This window comes from Crocodylus siamensis, chromosome 4 (assembly GCF_052110815.1).
Source record: "Crocodylus siamensis isolate JL-2025a chromosome 4, ASM5211081v1, whole genome shotgun sequence".
In the NCBI taxonomy this organism is placed as follows: domain Eukaryota; kingdom Metazoa; phylum Chordata; order Crocodylia; family Crocodylidae; genus Crocodylus; species Crocodylus siamensis.
The window spans coordinates 128,983,362-128,992,880 of record NC_143398.1 but is presented as its reverse complement, the minus strand read 5'-3'; the positions used below and the strand labels follow the sequence as shown (position 1 = coordinate 128,992,880).

The following is a 9,519-nucleotide window of genomic DNA, read 5'->3' as shown; positions in this document are numbered from 1 at the left end:
CCAGGACTGTGTGAGTGCATGCACTAGGTGGAGGTTATGGCACCTCTTTTCACCAAGTGATCCTTGGTCCTGGCATTTATGGGGCTGCTGCACTGGCAGCAGTCCCACCAGGCCTCCCTACCCTGGCATGGTGCAGTTTAAGTGGTCATGCCCAGGGTCTGGGGCCTCCTCCTTCCCCATAGCCCCATCGCATACCTCCAAGTTCATCTTGACACGGGAGCTCAGCAGGGACATGTTCTTCCCCTTTTGGCTGATGATGCAGTGAGTGCCCCCTCAAGCTGAGAGCTGGGCATTTAAAAAATGAAAAAACAGAAATAAGTGTAGACAGAGTAAGGAGGGAGGCGTTCAGTCCATCTGCACCTGGAGCTTGGGAAACCTCAGCAGCAGGAGGTTCACCTTCAGGAACAACAGCTGCTGCACCAAACCAGGATCCAAGCAGGTGCATCAGCATCCACGTGGTGCTCATATATTTTGTTCTCTTGCCCCAGCTGGTTTTGGCTTGGCAGTGAAGGCAGATAGCATACATGGGATCATCTTCCAGGCAATACTGCAGACTCTTGACACCCTGTGCTGGATGGTGAATTCCAGTAGGCAACGATCACTGTCACCCAGGTGGTCAAGAACCTGGAGTCCCCTCACCAGGTCATTGCCTGTGGCCAGAACCAGCTCCAGGAGAGCATTCCCCCTGGTTGGACTGTTCACCTCCTAGGTTAAGTGCAGGTCCTGTATCTCAGCAAGGAACTTTCATGACCGGTCTGACCTGGCTGACTGCTCCTCCCAGCAGATGTCCGGGTAATTTAGATCACCCATGATGACTACATCCCTTGCCTTAAGTGCCTCCGCAAGCTGGACCGAGAATTTATGGTTCAGCTCTTCCCCTTGGTTGGGTGGCCTATAGTAGACCCCCATCATTGAGTCCCTTTCCCCATGACCCCGAGCACTTCAGCCTGCCCCTCCTCTGACCCCATCCTGTTAGTTGAGGATGCGTATTGCTCTTTAATGTAGAGTGCCACACCCCTGCCTTTGCTCCCTGTTCTATCCCACCTATATAGTCCTAATGTTTACCACCCAGTCATGGGATGTATCCCACCAGGTTTCTGTGAGCCCTATGTCTGGGTTTGTACTAGGTATCCAGAGGGTGAGTTCCTCCTGCTTATTTCCCATGCTATGAGCGTTAGTGTAGAGGCACTTAAGGCTTTGTATTGATGCATGCACCGCCCCCCCAATCTTAGGACTATCCCTACCCTCATCACTTACCTGGGTACTCCACGTGCTAGTCACTCGTCTTGGTTGGGAGATGTCCTCCTGTCCTCCTGTGGCCCCACTCCCCTGTGAAGTTAGTTTAAAGCATGCCATATGAGATCAGCCAACCTGGAAGAAGACACATGCTTGCCTTTAGGGGAGAGATGTAGCCTATTCCTCCCAAGCATCTCCTCTGTGTGAAAGTGTGGGTCATTGTCCAGGAACCTGAGGCCTCCCTGGCTGCACCAGTTCTATAGCTGCTGGTTAACCTCACCAATGCAGGCCTTGTGTCATTATCTGTGTCTACTTACTGGTTGAATAGAGGAGAATACCACCTGTGCCCCCATCCCCTTGAGCTTGACCTCCAAGGCCTGAAGTCCTTCATGATGCAGTCTGGGTTGCCCCTGGCCACATCATTTGTTCCACATGGATAAGGATCATGCGGTACCGGTCCGAGGGTTGAATGAAGGCCGGGATCCTCTCTGCAATGTCTTGGATCCTAGCCCCGGGCATGTAGCAGATCTAACATGCCATGGGATTGGGTTGGCAAATAGGACCCTCCATTCCCCTTAGGATGGAAACCGCGATGACAAGGATCCAGCATTTCTTCCTTCTTGTGCTCCCTCTCTGAACCATCTGTGTTGTGCATGGAGTGGCACCTTCCCTGCTGGAGGCATCATCTTTGTCCTTCTCCTCCAGGGTTGCCAGGGCCTTGTATCTGTTCCTGAGTTGCACCTGGGGAGCCTCCACCAAGCTAGCCCAAGCAGCCCTGGTTCTGGTGGGTAACTTCCACCACACCTGTTGTGTACCTCTCCTGGGGGGTCTGTACACTGGCCACTTGGTCCGGCAGTGAATGGAAATAGGTGTCAATCTCATCTTCTGAAACCCTGAACACCTGCAGCCTGGAGCTCCATCACCTGCTCCTCCAGGGCCCTAAACCAGGCTCAGGAGGGACAGGTGAATCACCCAACCCCTCCCCTACCACCAGCCACTGGGTCCCATCCAGGCCACCCCCACGGACAGGAGGACAGGGGGTTGTTTACCCTGCCATGAGCTCTGTCTGGGCAGAGGCCCCAGAGGAGACCAGGGCAGGCAGCACCACTGGGGCTGGGCCCCTAGCAGCTGTGCTCCACATCTGTACCATGTCCTCAGAGCTGTAAGTTTACTTCTCTTGCCTGTTGGAGGCCCCTTGTGGACCACTGCTGCGCGCCTGCCTTGCACGAATGCTGGCGCAAATGTCGGGGCACCCTTACAGAGCGTGCCTCCTTGCGTGCACTGTTTGTGCATGCTGCCTGTCCGCAGTCCAATAGCGTGGCTCCAAGTCAGCTGAGCTAAATGGGATATGAGGGGTTTCCCCTCCAGATCTGCCTCAGCTTCACCGGCTCCCTCTGCCCTCTACCTCACTTACCTTAGGGGGATCAGCTGCTGTTGCCCCCTCCACTGTCTCTGCTGCTGCCGCCAGTGCCGCTGCCACTGCCACCACTGCCAGGGAGGTAAGGGGACACGCATGTGTGTGGGGACACATGTGAGCCTGGCTCCCTTCTAACTCTGCTCCTGTCCCCAACTGCTTTTAAAAGCTGTGGTTTGAATTTCCTAAGGCTACCCTTTCAGCCAATCAGGTGCTCCGCCTACTCCAGAAGTGCATCATGGCAGTCCTACCCCCTGCAGTCCCACCCACTTAGGAGCACCCAGTTTATTCATAGATTTCATAAACATTAGGGCGGGAAGGGACCACGGAAGATCATTGAGTCCAGCCCCCCGCGCAAAGGGCAGGAAGTTAACTGGGGTCATAGGTTCCCAGCAAGATAAGCATCCAATTTGCTCTTGAAGGTGTTCAATGTAGGTGCTTAAACCATCTCCAATGGCAGGCTGTTCCAGACCTTGGGGGCTCAGACAGTAAAGAAATTCTTCCTTATGTCCAACCGAAATGGTCTTGCAGTAGTTTATGACAATTGGACCTTGTCATCCCTTGGGGCGCTCTGGTGAACAAGCATTCCCCCAGATCCTGGTGGTCACCCCTGATAAACTTATAGGTGGCCATCAGATCACCCCTGAGCCTGCGCTTTTCCAGGCTAAAGAGTCCCATGGCTCTCAGCCTGTCATCATATGGTCTGTTTTCCTGACCTGTGATCATGTGCGTGGTTCTTCTCTGGACTCTCTCAAGCTTCTCCACATCCTTTTTGAACTGTGGAGCCCAAATCTGGATGCAATACTCCAGATGCAGCCTCACCAAGGCCGAGTACAAGGGGAGAAAGACGTCCCGGGATTTACTTGAGAAGCATCTATGGATGCAGGCCAGCCTTTTGGTCACTTTACTAGCCACAGCAGCGCATTGCAGGCTCAGGTTCATCTTGTGGTCAATGATGGCCCCCAAGTCTCTTTCTTCTGTAGTGCTAGCCAGCGTAGCACTGCTGAGCCTATAAGGATGCTGCAGGTTTTCCTTCTCAAGGTGGAGAACCTTGCATTTTTCAATGTTAAACAGCATCAGGTTCTCATCCACCCATTTGCTGAGCACAATGATGATTCACTTTCATCAACCAGCACCCTCTGAGTTCGACCACAGAGCCAGTTCTCCAGCTAGTAGATCGTAGTTGACCCAAGGCCACAATTGGCCAGTTTTGCCAAGAGGTGATCATGGGATACCAGATCGAAGGCTATTTTGAAGTCAAGATATATGACTCCCTTGAGTCATATATATCAATCTCTTCTCCCTTGTCCAGGTGACAGGTCACCTGGTCATAAAAGGACATGAGATTGGTCAAGCAAGACCTACCTGCAACAAACCCATGCTGGCTATTCCTTGGGATGTTGGCGTCAGCCAGTCCATTAAGGATGGCCACTTTAATAAACTTTTCTAAGATCTTCCCCAGGATAGAATTCAGGCTGATAGGCCTCTAGTTAGCCAGATCCACTTTCCTCCCTTTCTTAAACATTGGCACCACATTGGCCTTCTTCCAGTCTTCAGGCACTACACCAGACTTCCAGGAGTTTTCAAAGATCCATGCCAGAGGCTGGGCTATGATGCTTACCAGCTCCTTGAGTACCCTGGGGTGTATATTGTCAGGGCCGGCTGACTTGAAGGTATCCAGCTTCTCAAGGTGTTCTTTCATGAGGTCAGCATTAATATCGGGCAGAGGATCTCCCTCACCCAGACCTCCCTGTCCTTTAATGGGCATGGGCGTCCCATGGGACTGATGAAAGACTGACGTAAAGTACCCATTTAATAGGTTGGCTTTTTCCTGGACATCAGTTGTCAGTTGCCCCATCTGGTTCAGCAGGGGTCCAATGTTGCCCTTGCTTTTCCTCTGGCTCCCCACATATCTGAAAAAGGACTTTTATTGTCCTTGATGTTCAAAGCTAGTTGGAGTTCAGTTGCAGCCTTGGCTTTTCTGGTTAGCTCCCTGCAGGATCAAACCAGTGCAGAATAATCCTCCTTGGAGGTGAATCCAATCCTCCATCCTTTGTAGGCCTTTCTTTTTAGCTTCAGGAAGTCTGCTTGGTCCCTGGAGAGCCGGGGGGCTGCTGTGCCCTCTTGCTGCCTTTCCTCTGAGAGGGAATAGAGTTAGCTTGTGCACTGAGGATTGCGCCCTTGAGGAACAACCACTTTTCTTGAACTCCCCTCTCCCTGAGGTCATGGTTCTTTAAGGCCTCACTGACAAGCTTCCTGAGCTTGTCAAAGTCAGCTTTTCTGAAGTCAAGGACTACTGTGTTGCTGACTGACTTGCCAGCTTTACCGCGGATGGTGAAGGTGATCAGCTCATGGTTGCTGTCATCCAGCTTCCCATTGATCACTAGGTCGCTGATTAGGTCATCCCCAGTAGCCAGTACCAGGTCAAGCAGCGCTTTGCCTCTCATTGGCCCATAGACTTCTTGAGTCAGGTAGAGGTCATCCATGCATGAGAGGAAGCTTTGTGACCACTCAGTTTTTTCTGAATGATCCTCCCACAAGATGTCCGGGTAATTGAAGTCACCCATGACAAGCATGGTCCTGGAGCATGCGGTCTCAGCCAATTCCCGGGCAAACGCCTAGTCAAGCTCAGGACTTTGGGTGGGAGGTCTGTATAGACTCCCACCTTTGTGTTCCCTGTGCCATGTTCCCCACAGTTTTTAACCCAGAGGGTCTCCAGTCATCCACCCTGGTCACCAAGATCAGCTTGCAGGGACATGTAGCTTTCTTTAACATAGACAGCTACACCCCTGCCCCTTTTTTCTACATGATAGCTCCTGTACAGGGTATAGCCATCAATACCCGTGGTCCAGTCATGGGTGGAGTCCCACCAGGTCTCCATTATCCCTATGACATCATAATTATTTGCACTGAGCAGGAGGGCAAGCTCCTTCTGCTTGTTCCCCAAGCTCCTGGCATTTGTGTACGGCAGGCAAGTGTCCCCTTGGGGGCTCTTGCCTTGCCCACAGATTGTACCAGGACTGGGGCAAGGGTGGGCTCCCTTAAGTGCCTTGGCCTGCTGGCTTTGCAAGAGTTCCTCAGCAGGCCAGCAGTGGTGGCAGTCCCCCCATCCTCCAATGGGCTTAGTTTAATGCCCAGTGGAGCAGGTCAGCCAGTCTGGCTGAGAAGAGCCTCCTCCCCAGAGGAGAGAGGTGGAGGCCATCTCTTCCCAGCAGCTTGCTGCCTCTCTCACCAAAGAGCGAGCTGTGGTCATGGAAGCCAAAGCCTTCCTGATGACACCAGCGCTGCAGTCTTTGGTTGACCACGTGGATCCTCCTCTCCCTCCTCAGCCCATAGCCCAAGACTGGGAGGATCAACGAGAACACCACTTGAGCCCCCAAACCCTTTAGCTTCACTCCCAAATCCCTGTAGTGCCTCATGACCCAGCTGGGAGTGCTCTGAGCCATGTCAGTGGTGCCCACATGAATAAGGAGCATAGGCTAGTGGTCTGTGGGCTGGAGGAGCTTTGGGTTAGTTTATATCATCTCTGGAACCTGAGCCTTCCATATCAACCCATTTGCCAAGTCTAAGATCCAGCCCTCTCAGCTAAATAAGGGAGCTCCTAAGATTAATTGCTCAGTGGAGCCCTTTCACTCAACTTCTTGTATATTAATCTTGCATTGCCCTTCTGGGAAATGGATACAAATTGCTACCTCTTTACAAATTATCCCCATCATTTCCTGTCTGGTAAAGCTTCACAGCATTATCTGCCCGGCTGCAAATCCAATGCTCCCCAAGATTTAAATACTGTCACCTTAACTCTCCCTCACAGAATTGGTATAGGCAGCAAAAGAGAAACCCAGCTGATTCTCTAGAGTCAATCACTCTTTCCACACAATACACCCCTTGGGCCTGGCAAGGTAGATGATGCTTTTGTGTTACACGGACAGAGGACTGACCTTTTTATCATGGCTCAAACTCCCATCTCCCCCTCTTTTTCCTTTCCCTTTTCTGGTTTGGGGTGGGCCGAATATGTATTAGGGGGGTAATTTGGTTCACTGACCCTTTGCTGTGACCCAGGATAGGCACTTTCATATGAGTAAGTGATCCTGTAATTTGGCGTGTTGTTACTCTCTGGTTTAAATTGTGTGGCTTCAATCACCACCCCACCACACCCCTTGCCTTCTGCCCAGCCACTCCACATCCTGAGCTTGGGAGAGGACTTCACTTAAGGTGTATTGTGAAGTATCTTGGAGCAGTCCCTTTAGCCCTATATTGGATCAATATATGCCCTCTTGCACCTCTCTCCAAAAACCAGGGGGATAATCTATATTTCTAATATTGGATATTCAATTACCTGCCCTATCTATGGGCAAGATTGATCCTGACAGAAACCCTAGCAGATTACATAATCCCCAAGTAGTTCTTTGGAGGCCGGACTGCTAGCCCCAAACTGCCCTTAAAACACTTTCCTCCTGGTATTCACCCCCAGATCTAGGATGCTCTGGAGGATAGAGTCCCTGCCAAAGCCACTGTCCCTACTCATGGCTGCTAAAATCTCTGGGGTAGTGTAGGTTTTCAACACGCCAAGCCATTCTTGGACATTTAAGGACTCACTGTCTACTACAGTCATTGACTTCTGCAGCCACTGAACTAGGTTTTTGATGCTGGCAGGCCCAGGGTTTTTCCTAGGGCAGCTAGATCTGCTCCAATGAGGGGAACTGTTATAACAGTTGATTCCCTCCAGTTTTCCTGTGCATCTCATGTGACTGAGGTCCACGTGATTGTATTCACCTTGAGTTCCAGTGCTTTCTCCTCCTTGGACTTAAGGTCCATAAGGTAGGGGTATAAAACCTTGCTGGGCCCCCCCCCCCACCAACAGCTGAAAATTATGTCTGTGTGATAAAGGTGCTTGCTGAAGGCTCTGTGAAGATTATACCAAGTGTTTTTCTGTCACTTGTTCAAATATTAAACTATATGTTCCTGCTAAGAGCCTAATTCAAGTCTAAGATGTATTGAGGCCTTGTATGTAGTATGAGGCCTAGTAAATTTGGCAAAGTCTTATAGAAGTAATGGTAGGCCCTGTGGGATAGTTAAAATTAACCTTATCAAAAGAATGCAAAGCTTGTACTGCTATTTTTCAGTCTAAGGACAGTTAAAGTAAAAAGAAACTGAATGGCTGTAAGTTATCAACATAGCTCAGAAGTTATAAATTGGTTGGCACATCAGGGAATCATTTAGAAGGAAGATACAGCTCTGTAAAAAGAACTACTAATTATCTCTGGACCTGGATCAGTGGGCCCATGGATCTCAAGCAGCTCAAGGACTGAATACCAGGGTCCTTCTCGGTACCCCTTGGATAGCGTTGACTTCGCTGAGTTTGGGGAAAGAGAAACTTGTCATATATCAGGCATCAGAGGGGACTGCCAATAAGTTGCCAATGCAAATGATTAATTATTATCTGTCTTAGTATACTATGTGTAGTCATGTTTTTATTAAGTCAGTAAACCTTTCTTACCTTTCTACCCCTGATCACGCTCTCAATCAATCCCGAACCCTCCGCAGGTGGCTGAGACGCCCCCGCTTCTTCTCCATCTGCATCCCAGGTTTCTCTCAGGGCAAATGGGATATGTGAATCCCAAATTTGGTCTTCCTGGACAACAGCAGCAATTTGAAGGTTGCAGTCCTGGAGCTCTTTCTTTAAACGGTTAATGGTAATTAAGCAGGACCTGTGGTTAACTTCTCCCCTTTTTCAGCTTGGTCCTTTGCCATGATTTTCACCAAACTTTGTAAGGCTTCTCAATGAGTCTTTTCTTGGTGCAGTGATTCCAATTGCTGTGCTTGATTTTGATTCACTTCTCTCAATTCCTCATTTTCTTTTTCCAAATTTCTAAAGAGCCCCTTCAGGGTTTGGTTGTTCATCTCTAATTGTGCACATTTATACCTTACAGCCTCAATTTCTGAGGCTCTCTGGATCTTTTCTTCTTTTCTTTGATTTCTGTTTTCACATCATGCCATAGTCAAAGGTTAGGACTTTTTTTTTAACTTGCCATGGTAACTAGGTATGTTGTTTGCATAGAAAGGCCCTGGTCTTTCTTAGGATTCTATCATTTTACTTTGTGTTCTTAATTTCTGCACAAATTCTGGGAATTAATAAAACTACTTTACATTACTATTTCTACTATACAAGTTAAAATGCATTAATTTTTAACACACAAACAAAATGGGGGGGAAGGAAACAAAAGGATGACAACATAAACAATTTTGTAGCCTTCTTGATTTTTGACATGGTTGAACTCTGCGAGGTTACGGAGGTGATGCTTTGCATGATGTACCATTTTTTTGTAGCCACTCCTCACGTATTTCATAGCTTATTAAAAAGTTTTGCTTTACATCTATAGTCTAGCATAGTTGATATCACAATCACTTATAGTAGTGGCATTTTAAAGATGCAGTAAAATACAATCACTACACAGAACACAGTTAAGCTTGATTTCTTTCCGTATTTAGTAAACTTCATGATGCTTCAGTGGTGGTTCCATGCTGTAAAACACAAGAACAAAAAGGGAGGGTCTACCCCTCTCAGTTAGTTTATTCTTAGCTTATACACTGTGGCTGGCTTTGCTTGGCCTATAGCCAGGTTGGCACTTATCAAAAAATTTCCCCTCCTTTGCAGAGGCTGCTTTTACAGCAGTGCTCTCCTCTTAAAGTCACGGGTGTTCCAATGCCACACGGTTCTTTTTTTTGTTGTTGCTTGCACTAAGGGTTTTTTCTGTCAAAATATGCCCCCCTATCCTTTTGTTAATGAAGGATAACTCACAAGGAGGTGGGATCTACGGTTCTAAGGCACTCTATATTTGCCTTTGCCTATTCTCTAGGATGGTTATTAT

General features: G+C 48.9%; 1 pseudogene; it reads right to left on the bottom strand.

The window, feature by feature from the left end:
• Positions 1-6,602: 6,602 nt before the first annotated feature.
• Positions 6,603-7,465, bottom strand: LOC149866490 (uncharacterized; annotated as a pseudogene).
• Between the last annotated feature and the right edge of the window lie 2,054 nt (positions 7,466-9,519).